Source organism: Talpa occidentalis, unplaced genomic scaffold (assembly GCF_014898055.3).
Source record: "Talpa occidentalis isolate TD23 unplaced genomic scaffold, MPIMG_talOcc4v2.1 talOcc4.12, whole genome shotgun sequence".
Classification (NCBI taxonomy): Eukaryota; Metazoa; Chordata; class Mammalia; order Eulipotyphla; family Talpidae; genus Talpa; species Talpa occidentalis.
In genome coordinates, this window is record NW_023601212.1 from 87,647,078 (window position 1) to 87,656,905 (window position 9,828).

The window sequence follows — 9,828 nt, forward strand, 5'->3', positions numbered from 1 at the left end:
ATGGGAAAAGCAGGACGTCTTTCCTGGGCTTCTGGGAGTTTGGGCTCAAAGATTTTAGTTAAAAGTAAGGCATCGTGTTCAAAAAGTTGTTCTAGAGATTTGGACTTGGTTTTTAATAGGCAGTCATGTTATAGGGCAGGTGAGCGACACCCAGAACCCCGAAACCTGCCCTCTCTGAATAAGTTCTGCCATCTACCACATTAAGACAAAACATACTCTAGTGCATAAAGACCTTTAGTGGAAAGGAACTTTAATACAATTAGTGTGCAATTAAGAAAAGGGAGGGCCTCCCTGATGGTGCAGGTGGTTGAGCGCAGTGCTGTGAGGCTGTCTGCAGCCTCTGCAGTGCAGGTTTAATCCTGGCCGTCTGGGAAGATACCCACATGGCACAGCAGGCCTCTCCTATCTCACCCACTGCTCCCCTCAGCAGTGTATTTTGGTCAGTCTGCCCGTTCTGTTCCCCACTCTGTCTCTGGTGAATCTCTCACCTTCCCACACATCTGGTCTTTACCCTGATTCTTGTACAAATAAATAAATCTTTTTTTTTTTTTAAAGATTTATTTATTTATTTATACAAGCACTGGGTACAGTCAGAAGCATGGGAGGGTGAGAGAATTCACCAGAGCCAGAGCAGGGAACAGAACAGGCAGAACAACGAAATACACTGCTTAGGGGAGCAGCGGGCATGGCAGGAGTTGTCTGCACACCACGTGGGACTCTCACCAGTTGCCGGGGATCGAACCAGCACTGCAGAGGATGTAAGCAGCTTCGCAGCCCAGTGCTCAACCACTGCGCCACCAGGGGAGGCCCCCAAATAATAAATCTTAAAAAAAAAAAAAGAAAAGGGAAAGAATATAGTTCCCAAATCAAGCAACTAAAGTTACCCATCCCCTCGTGGGTAAATGCCCAGCCAAACAGGAAAGAGGCAGAAACAGCCAGCCAAGCCTGGAAGGAAAAGAATAAAATCAAAATCAAGACAAAAGCTGCCATTGTTAACCTCCCTACAGGTCTCTCACCTACGTCTGTTCCAAGTGTCTCCTTCCATGTCCCCCAAGTCCCTGGTGCAAGTCCAATGCCGAGATGCAAGCGCAGCTTCTTCACATGTCCCTCTGCTCCATGCGCCTCCTCCAGGTCTCCTTCTGCCTCTGCATCCTCCTTCTCCCTCCTGTCTCCTCTGCAGCTTCTCCTCCTCCCTGCTCAGCAACACACGTCCTTGGGTGATGCAGGGGACCTGGAACCTCCCTTTCCCTGGGGACCACCCTGTTACAGTCAGATGAAAGGAGTCAGGCCAGATAAATGGATTCATTTAGTTAAAGAGAACCACAGCCATGTTTTGGAATGGTTTTTAAACTCACGTAGGGGTAACTAGATGCAATATTGTATTTAATAAGAAATAAGTATTTGTTCATTTTTATGACCTAAATATATTTCTCATACATGGTTTTCTGGTTTACAGTTCCCAAAAGCCTTGGGATTTCCTAAGTGTTAATAATGTTAAAGGTGTCTTTTGTTAATCAAGGTAACCTTTGGAAAACACCTGAGAGTGGGGGGTGGGGGAAGGAGGGAGTTGGTTGCCAGGGAAACCCGTTTGAACAGAGGGTGGGCCTTGAGGCCTGCTCCATTCCATTGCCAAAGGCCAATGTGTTAATCAATCAATGTCTAAGTAATGGAACCGCCATAAAACCCCCAAAGGAGGTTCTAGGTAGGTGGATTCGTGAATATTTGGGGAGAATGGTGTGCCTGGGGAGAGCACAGACCTCCGTGCCTTCTGCCCACTCCATGCCCTGCCCTAAACATCTCTTCCGACTTATATCCTCTGGACTAGATTGGTGGGCAGTGAGTAAGCTGGTTTCCTGTGTTCTGTGAGCCATTTTAACTGATGAATGGAACCCCAGGAGGAGGTCAAGGGAGCCCCGATTTGTAGCTGGTTGGACAGAAGCACAGGTACAGTGGGCCAGTGTCTAGGAGACTGAGCACTTCACCTGTGGGATCTGATGCTTCCTCTAGAAGGTGGTCGGAATGGAGTTGACACCTTGCCAATGTCCCTAAATTGCTTATTTTTTGTGGGGAAGCCCTTGTCAGACCCTCTTTGGAGTTGGACCCAGGAACCCAAAACACTGGACAAGCTTGCAAAACAATGCATTTCTGGCCCCACTCTTGAACTTGTGATTTATTTCTGGCCCCACTCTTGTGTGTGGAGTGGGGTGCAGAAATCTGTTCTTTTTTTTTTTTAAGATTTTTATTTATTTATACAAGAACCGGGGTACAGGCCAGATGCGTGGGAGGGTGAGAGGATTCACCAGAGACAGAGCCGGGAACAGAACAGGCAGACTGACTGAAATACACTGCTGAGGGGAGCAGCAGGAGAGAGAAGGAGAGGTCTGCTGCACCATGTGGATATCTCTGGCCAGCCGGGATCAAACCTGCACTACAGAGGCTGCACACAGCTTCACAGCGCTGCGCTCAACCCCGCTGCACCACCGGGGAGGCCAGAAATCTGTTCTTGAAAAGTGCTGGGGGGGAACCAGGCACGAGAGCCTGCGTGTTGGTGCTGCTGCTCCCCGGCTCCAGCAGTTTGTGGTGGGTCCCGGTGGAGAACGTGGAGTTGCCCAGGTGGGGTGAGAATCTCAGCCTTGTCCCTGTGGCTGAGAAGCCTTGGGTAGGAAAGACACTTAAATTCTTCAGTGCTCAGAAAAAAAATGTGGACGCACATAGTCCTGGCCTCGAAGGGCTGTGTGTGGAGAATGTGTGCACAACTCATTACAGAGCGCCCGCCAGTGCCACAGCCAGTGATTATTAACAACGGCCAGTGTGTCGTGCTGCAGACATGGGGGTCATATCTCATGTTAAACAAACTGCACCCAAAGAGAAATTAACCGTCCCACCTTAACATCAAGAATTCATAGCGTGCTTACTGTGTGCTAGACCCAGTTCTAAGGGCTGATCAACTATTAACCCATTTTATTCTTTCAACACTCCCATGAGGCCGGGGCTATTATTCCCACTGAGGAAAGTCAGGCACAGAGAAATTAAGTAACTCTTTTGCAGCTGACTTCTTCCTAGGAACCATTTGAGTGGCAAAAAAACCCCACCTCTACCAGAAAGAATGCTGTTTGATTCAGGAGAATTGGGTGGGAGCATAGTTCGTGGGGGCTTGCGATGTAAAATAGAGCCAATTTAATCGCCTGAATAAGCAGGCATCACTGGCTGGACGCTCAGTCTCTCAAATTCTTAGGTGTGACTTTTCAAAGGGGCTGATGATTCTGTGCAGTCAAAGCTGTACAGCCCCTGACATTTCAAGCTGCGTCACCCTGGGGTCTCATCACCTAAAAGGCAAGGGCCAGGCGAAGTTTTCTTTCCTTCTTCCTCAATTCCCACTTAAGACATTGCTTGCCAGGTCTTGCAAGTGCATGCCAGCTGGTCCGTGGGACTGGGCTTCTTGCCAGCGGGAGGGGGAATGAAGCTGGGTGCCTGATGCCTCCCCGCTAGTTAGAGGGGACCACTGCATCCGAGCTCCTTGCAGCCGCAATGCCCAGGTTTCCCAGCCTGCCTCACACCTACGCTGCTGCCTGCGAGAAGGCATCTGCTCCTTGGAAATCAATTACCGGGACCCATTTAATGAGCTGCTTGCCTCCCACATTAGTTCCTACCCACATGGTCCCACTGCTCTCTTGGGGCTCCACGCAGCAGGATTTGGGGAGGTGAAGCTACATACCCACCTTGAGATCAAAGGATAGCTCCTCCTCACCCACCCTCCCCGGTACAGAGAGAGAGTGTCTAAAACTCCCCCATGGTGATGCACTCCTTTGGGTTTGATGCCATCTTTGATCTGTTCTTTTCTCCCCCTTCTCTGTGACTTACTAAGTTTCTTGTAAATCTCAACAGAGGTTGCAACTCTGATGTATCTGAACACAAAATTCAAAGGTGTTTAAAGAAGAAGTCACTTTTTCTTCTTTCGCTCTTTCTGACTTTTCCTCTAAACCCTGAGAAAAGTTATGCTGGCTCTCTGTTTTATATCTTGCCCCAACTTTTCTCAAGCTCATAAAACATATACAAATATTTGTACAAACCTGGATCATATTATGTCTGCTGCTGTACAGCTTGCTTTTTTTTTTTCATGTTGCACACCAGAAATTCCTGCAGATTTATGATGAGATCAACTGATCTTTTTAAATAGCTTCATAGTATTTCACAATTTGGATTTATATCATGAAATTCAACCAAGCTCCGACTGATTGACGTTCAGGCTGTGTTCAGGCTGTGTGAAGGAGCAGGCTGCACACCTGCAACAGTGCTGCACACCTGCAACAGTGCTGTAGTAAACATACTCCTGCTTCTGTAGTCACTTTATTTCTGTAGAATAGAGTGTCCTAAATTAAGAATACTCTGTTAATGGGCACCATTTTTATTCCAGCAGCTGCCAGATCACTTCCCAAGTAAGCCAGTAAGGCTTCGAGCAGGGATGTGGGAAAGTCTGTTTCCCTGCATACACACCAGCACCAGACTTTATTTTTTTCTGCTTTTGTTAATCTGACTCATAAAGTGGTGTCTCCGTCATGCTTTGCTCTGCATTTCTCTGAGTAATAAAGAATCTTGCACATTTCATAGAGTGAATTGTATTTTGACCTTCAATAATCTTTCTTAATATGAAATTATTCTTGAGGAGCGTAATATCTTAACACCTTTGTCACCATTGCTTGTGAGCTCAGAGTGTAGCCTTCCCAGAGGAGCATGGTACCAGCAAGCAGGAACAGTTAGAGAACCACTCTCTGTTTCAAAATCCATTTGGGGCCTGAATGGTGTCAATGCCAATACCCCCGTTGTGATAGCGAGCGCTTGTTTTGTCATATGTTGGCACTGAAGTACACTCGATAAAGGGATTTCTATGTGAAACATCTCAAAACTGCATGTATCCACAGTGATCTCAAATTAAAAGCATACTTAAAATTTTTGTTAGGAGCCAGTTCTGTTTGTTTTAGTGATACTTGCCGTTACTTAAGGATATTTTTTTTTTTTTTTAAGATTTCTTTATTTATGCATACAAGGTCAGAGATGCGGGGGTGAGGATTCACCAGAAACAGAGTGGGGAACAGAACAGGCAGATTGACTGAAATACGCTGCTGAGGGGAGCAGCGGGGGAGTCAGGAGAGGTCTGCTGTGCCATGTGGGTTGTTTCCTGGCCGGCCGGGGATCGAACTCATGCTGCAGGGGCTGTGGATTGGATTGCTTCATAGTGCGGTGCTTAACCCCTTGCGCCACCAAGGAGGCCCCCTTAAAGATTATGTTTTTAACACAAAATAAGAGATGCTGTTTAAAGTCACCCCTTTTGCATAAATGCTTCTTGATACTGGCCTGTGATTTAGTTAATAGTTACCCGGTGAGGAATGTTGTTCTTATGGAGAATTCATCTGGACTTTCGTGGGTTATGGAGGGAATGTAGTTCAGAATATGACCCTTTTGTTTGAACTTTCACTTCTCAGAGTGCAGATTCTCCCTTCTCCTCAATAACTACATTATTTGGGTAGATCTTTAACATAGGCCCCACATAGCCACACTTAAGGAAAAGTCCACTCCTTGGCTAAGCATTTATACCACGCCTATTATGATCCAGACACTGAATAACAGCTGAGGGATCAGTGCCCATCAAGATGGCTCTCCTGGAACACACCATCATGTGGGAAGAATGGTAAGATACAAACTGGTTAAAAATTAAATAGGCTTATTTGAGAGAGTGATCAATTCTATGAGGAGAAGATGTGATAGATCCCTATGAAGAGGGCAGCTTGGTAATGGATCATCTAGAAAAAGATATTCTGAAGAGATGATGTTGCTCTGAGGGCTAAATTCTAGCAGTAATGAGGTCCAGTAGAGGTCTGTGGGCAGGCCTTCCTGGGCGAGGTGTAGCAGAGGTGCAGTCTTCAGATGAGCGGAGCTCAGAGGCCAAGGAGAGACCCTCGCGTGTGTGTGGGTGAAATGGAGGGTGTGCCTTGGATCCAGGTTGGACTATTGGGCAGGAAGTTGGTCATATTGGGCTTTATAGACCACCAGAGGCGATTGCATGTTTTTGGAGCCACTATGGCCAGTTGAAGAAGGTGTGCATGACGTGAGGGTGGTGATGTGTGGTTCTGAGGGAGCACAGAGGTGCATGTATAGCAGGTGGACTACAGTTGTGAAGTAGAGAAAATACAATAGATAAGATGGGGTTGTTGTGGCATTTAGGTGAGCGAGTGATTTAGCCTAGAAGTGTGGGGGAGAGATGGAGAAGAACGCACAATTCTGGTGCATATTATGGAGGAAGGATGAGCTGAAACTGCTGATCAATGAAACTGTAAACCGGTGTTACCTCAATTTAAAAAACTGTCAGTGAATTGAGTGTGAAGAGTAAGAGAAGAGAGTTGAAGGGGACTTGGGAGGTTTGGGTTGGAATTAACCTGGAGGTGTGGAGACTGAACAAAGAATTAGACACTCTCTTCTTAGATATCTGCAATGCTTGTTTGGATCTGGTGAACCTGAGTTTCAAGTCCAGCTTTCAGCTCCTTTTGGGGAGAACTTTGCACAAGTCAGCTTCTCTGAACAGACTAAAGGAGTTGATGAAAGTGAAGTGGCCACCATGTTCCCGCACAGTAAGCACGTAGTCACCGTGCAGTCAGCAGTGCCAGGTATTTATTTTCCCTGTTGGTTTGCCACCACTTTTCTTTAGAAGTCAGAGTAAAAACCAGATGAAAAGTCTACTTTTGAGGGTGAGTTGGACCGACTCTGCATTTACTCAAAATTTATTTTATGTTATTTGTTCAATCAGAGAAGAATACCGTTGTCCGTGAGCTTATTCCAAAGTCAACAGCACTGCCTTTTCACTCAGGTGGCAGCTGAAAGACTCCTCGCCATCCTGAACACATGCACGCGGAATTTTAAAGACACAGTCCCTTCTCTTTATTCTCAAAAGATGCCATCTTGAGGGAGTTCACCTTTTGGGATATCACCAGTCCTGATACAGCATTTAGTTATTGACACCAGCAATTTGATTTCTGCAAATAAATTTCAGAACCCTCTTTTAATGACTATGTGCCTGTGTAAATATCCTCCTGGGACACAGGGCTGTGTCTGGATCTCCACGCTCAGAGGCTGAGCAGGTTTGCTGCTGGAAAATTACCCACTGAGGAGCCAGGGCTCAGCGCTCCCCCCACAGTTAATGGAGAGAGGCCCTCATCTGGCACCAAGAGCTCAGCGTTTGGACCAGTGAAATGTGGGAGAGATGAAGCAATATCTTCAGAGAGATTCCAGCTGTGTCCTCCATTCACTTATTTACCCAACAAGCACATCAGTGACGAATGTATATTGAGTCTTCTGCTCAGTGCTAGGGACACGAGGGATGGTGGTAGCAGAAGCAGTGGTGGTAGCAGTAAAAATAGCTGCTACTTTTTTTTTTTTAATTGAGCACCTACGAGTATTAGACACTTTGCCAGGGACTTCATGGCTCTCGGCTCAGTATCTGAAAACAATTTTATTGTTGTTGCCACCGCTCATTTCTGCTGGGAATGTTTCTCACCTGGGCATATTGTTTTTCTCAACGCGGGAGAGGGGAGAAATGAAGAATCCAAGATGGACCTCTTCATTGGATGATGGGATGAACAGAGAAGCCACAGGTGAGAGATTTGGGGATGTCAACCCCTATTCCCTGGAAGGGTAAGAAAGCGTGAATCACGGCTAATATACAGAGAGAGCAGACACCATCTCTTTGTTGCAGAGACATCTTAGCCACTGCATGTTCTGGGCCCCTCACAGGTCTTGGGGCAACCATTCTGTTCAGCAGCTGCTCTTCCCTTGCTTATTCTGAATCTTGAAACTTCTGTTCAGTCTCTGTGATGTGTTTGTCCTCACTTCTATTTCCTCTGCATTTTTCTTTCCCAAATTTGAGTTACCTGCTCTCACCTGCTCACCTACTCTATTTTCTCATCTCTAGCTAATTAAACTGTCTTTGTCCTTCTTTTCTGGGGTACAGTACAGGATGTGGAAAAGCCCTTCCGTGTACACCACCTTGCTGATCCCACAGCAGGTTCAGCCACCCGCTCACCTTCTGCACCCCTTGTCCCACTTTGCAGGTGAGGACATCGAGGCTGTGGGAAACCCAGCCCCTTATTCAAAGTCACACCGTTGGAAGTAGGGGTCCGGGATTGAACCAAGGTCTGTCGGAATCTAAAGCCTGTGCTCTTAATAATGAAGAAAGCTTCTCTCTGCGTGAACAATTTTATTGATTTTTCTACAAGATATGCTCGCTCCTTCCTCTAAGTCTCTCCATAGCATTCAGCACATGTGGCAGGAAAATATTGATGAGAAATTAGCCACTGGTTCCCTGCTTATTTGTCTTCTGTCCTCCTTACTTCTCAAAATTAAAGGAGAGAGAGAGAGAGAGAGAGAGAGAGAGAGAGAGAGAGAGAGAGAGAGAGAGAGAGAACGTGCGCACACTGTGGTTGATTCTGCAGAATGGCTGTGAACAGAAATAAGCCAGTGGTCCACTGGTTCTGGCTCAAGTGCTCACAAAGCCGAGGCTGTTTGGGGCACCAGGACTTAGCAGATGGTGAACAGGGTTGCCCCTGGGCTGGGACAGGAGAGACGAGCACAGAGAACAGAGCGGCCTACGCACCTTGTTCTCAGTAGAGCACCCGCTGGGGAGGCAGGAGACCTCAGGAAGGCCTGGGGGTTTTTCTTGGCAGTCAGGACCAGAGACAGCCTTTTCGCGATCCCATTGCTGCTCAGGACACAGTCATAACAAAAAGAGAGCCACTGGGCATGACAGGGGGGTGTGAGGTTTCTCAGCAGCAGCCTCTGAGTACTGACAGCTGAGCTTGGCCCACAAGCTCTGATGAAGCACTGAAGACCCCCGGCCGCATGGTGGAGAATCTCAAGCAGCCAGGTGCCGGCCCTCAGTCCAGGCCGTGACATCCAGATCTTAGATGCAGCTCAGGAGCAAGACGGAGATTCCACCACTTGGGAAGAATGGGAACCCTAAAGAGAAATTCAGGTGAGTTGGTCAGAAAAGGATTCTAGTTCTTTGGAACCAAGTTTGAGGGCAGGAGGGGGCCCGTCACTGGCCTGGCCGAGGCTCCGCTGTCTTGCTCTGGCCCGTGTCCTGCCAAGCTCAGGGGTCTGCTCTGCAGTTCTTCTGGGCCCTCCCTCTTGGGCCTGAGGGCTTTGGAAAACAACTCAGAGTCCCCCAGAGCACGCCTCTGGGCCTTGCTCCTGGGCATCGCACAGACCTCCCTGCTTCCCCAGGGAAGCTGGGGCCTCCCTCGGTGCCCTTGCATAATTGGGAGGATGCGCAGAGAAATTAAAAAGGTCATTAATCACCGAGGCGCCTCGGCAGCTCTCTGGGGCCTATTCTTCATGATGATTAATGGCGGTTGGCTCCTCCCCGCTCCCCAATTCATTTTCCTGCTGCTTTCACTCACTTTCCCTTGCCGCATCCTCTCCATCCCTGTCTGAAGTAACTGGGGTTCCCAGGGGCCACTGGCCCAGGGTCAGGTCTTCCCTGGCTGCCTTTGCTGTCACCAGGCCTGCAAGGGCTCAGACAGGAGCACCCCACGCTAACCAGTGACCCCGGGAAAGTCACCTCATCTGTGGGAAGCTCAACTTCCTCATCGGTATAATGGGGTGAGCACAGCGCTTGCCTCACAGGTCGTGAAGAGGAAACGAGAAGATGAAGTGGGCAGGGCCACCTGCACGCCAGGACCAGAGCGAGGCTGCCCAGGCAGCTCTGCCATGACAGTCACGTGATGCTTCACTGTGGAGAGTGTCTGAGAAATGCCCACGGGCGTGGCAGGCAGCTCTACC

At 48.1% G+C, this 9,828-nt stretch overlaps 1 long non-coding RNA gene across 2 annotated transcripts; it reads left to right on the forward strand.

The window, feature by feature from the left end:
• Positions 1 to 1,605: 1,605 nt before the first annotated feature.
• On the forward strand, positions 1,606 to 8,355 carry LOC119240184 (uncharacterized). Of its 2 annotated transcripts, none has more exons than XR_008551241.1 (5): positions 1,606 to 1,702; positions 5,612 to 5,686; positions 6,463 to 6,659; positions 6,800 to 7,643; positions 8,100 to 8,355. It is a non-coding gene; the product is annotated as an uncharacterized LOC119240184 (long non-coding RNA). The 2 variants fall into 2 exon arrangements; XR_005124098.2 differs by having other exon boundaries at positions 6,478 to 6,659.
• Positions 8,356 to 9,828: the final 1,473 nt, after the last annotated feature.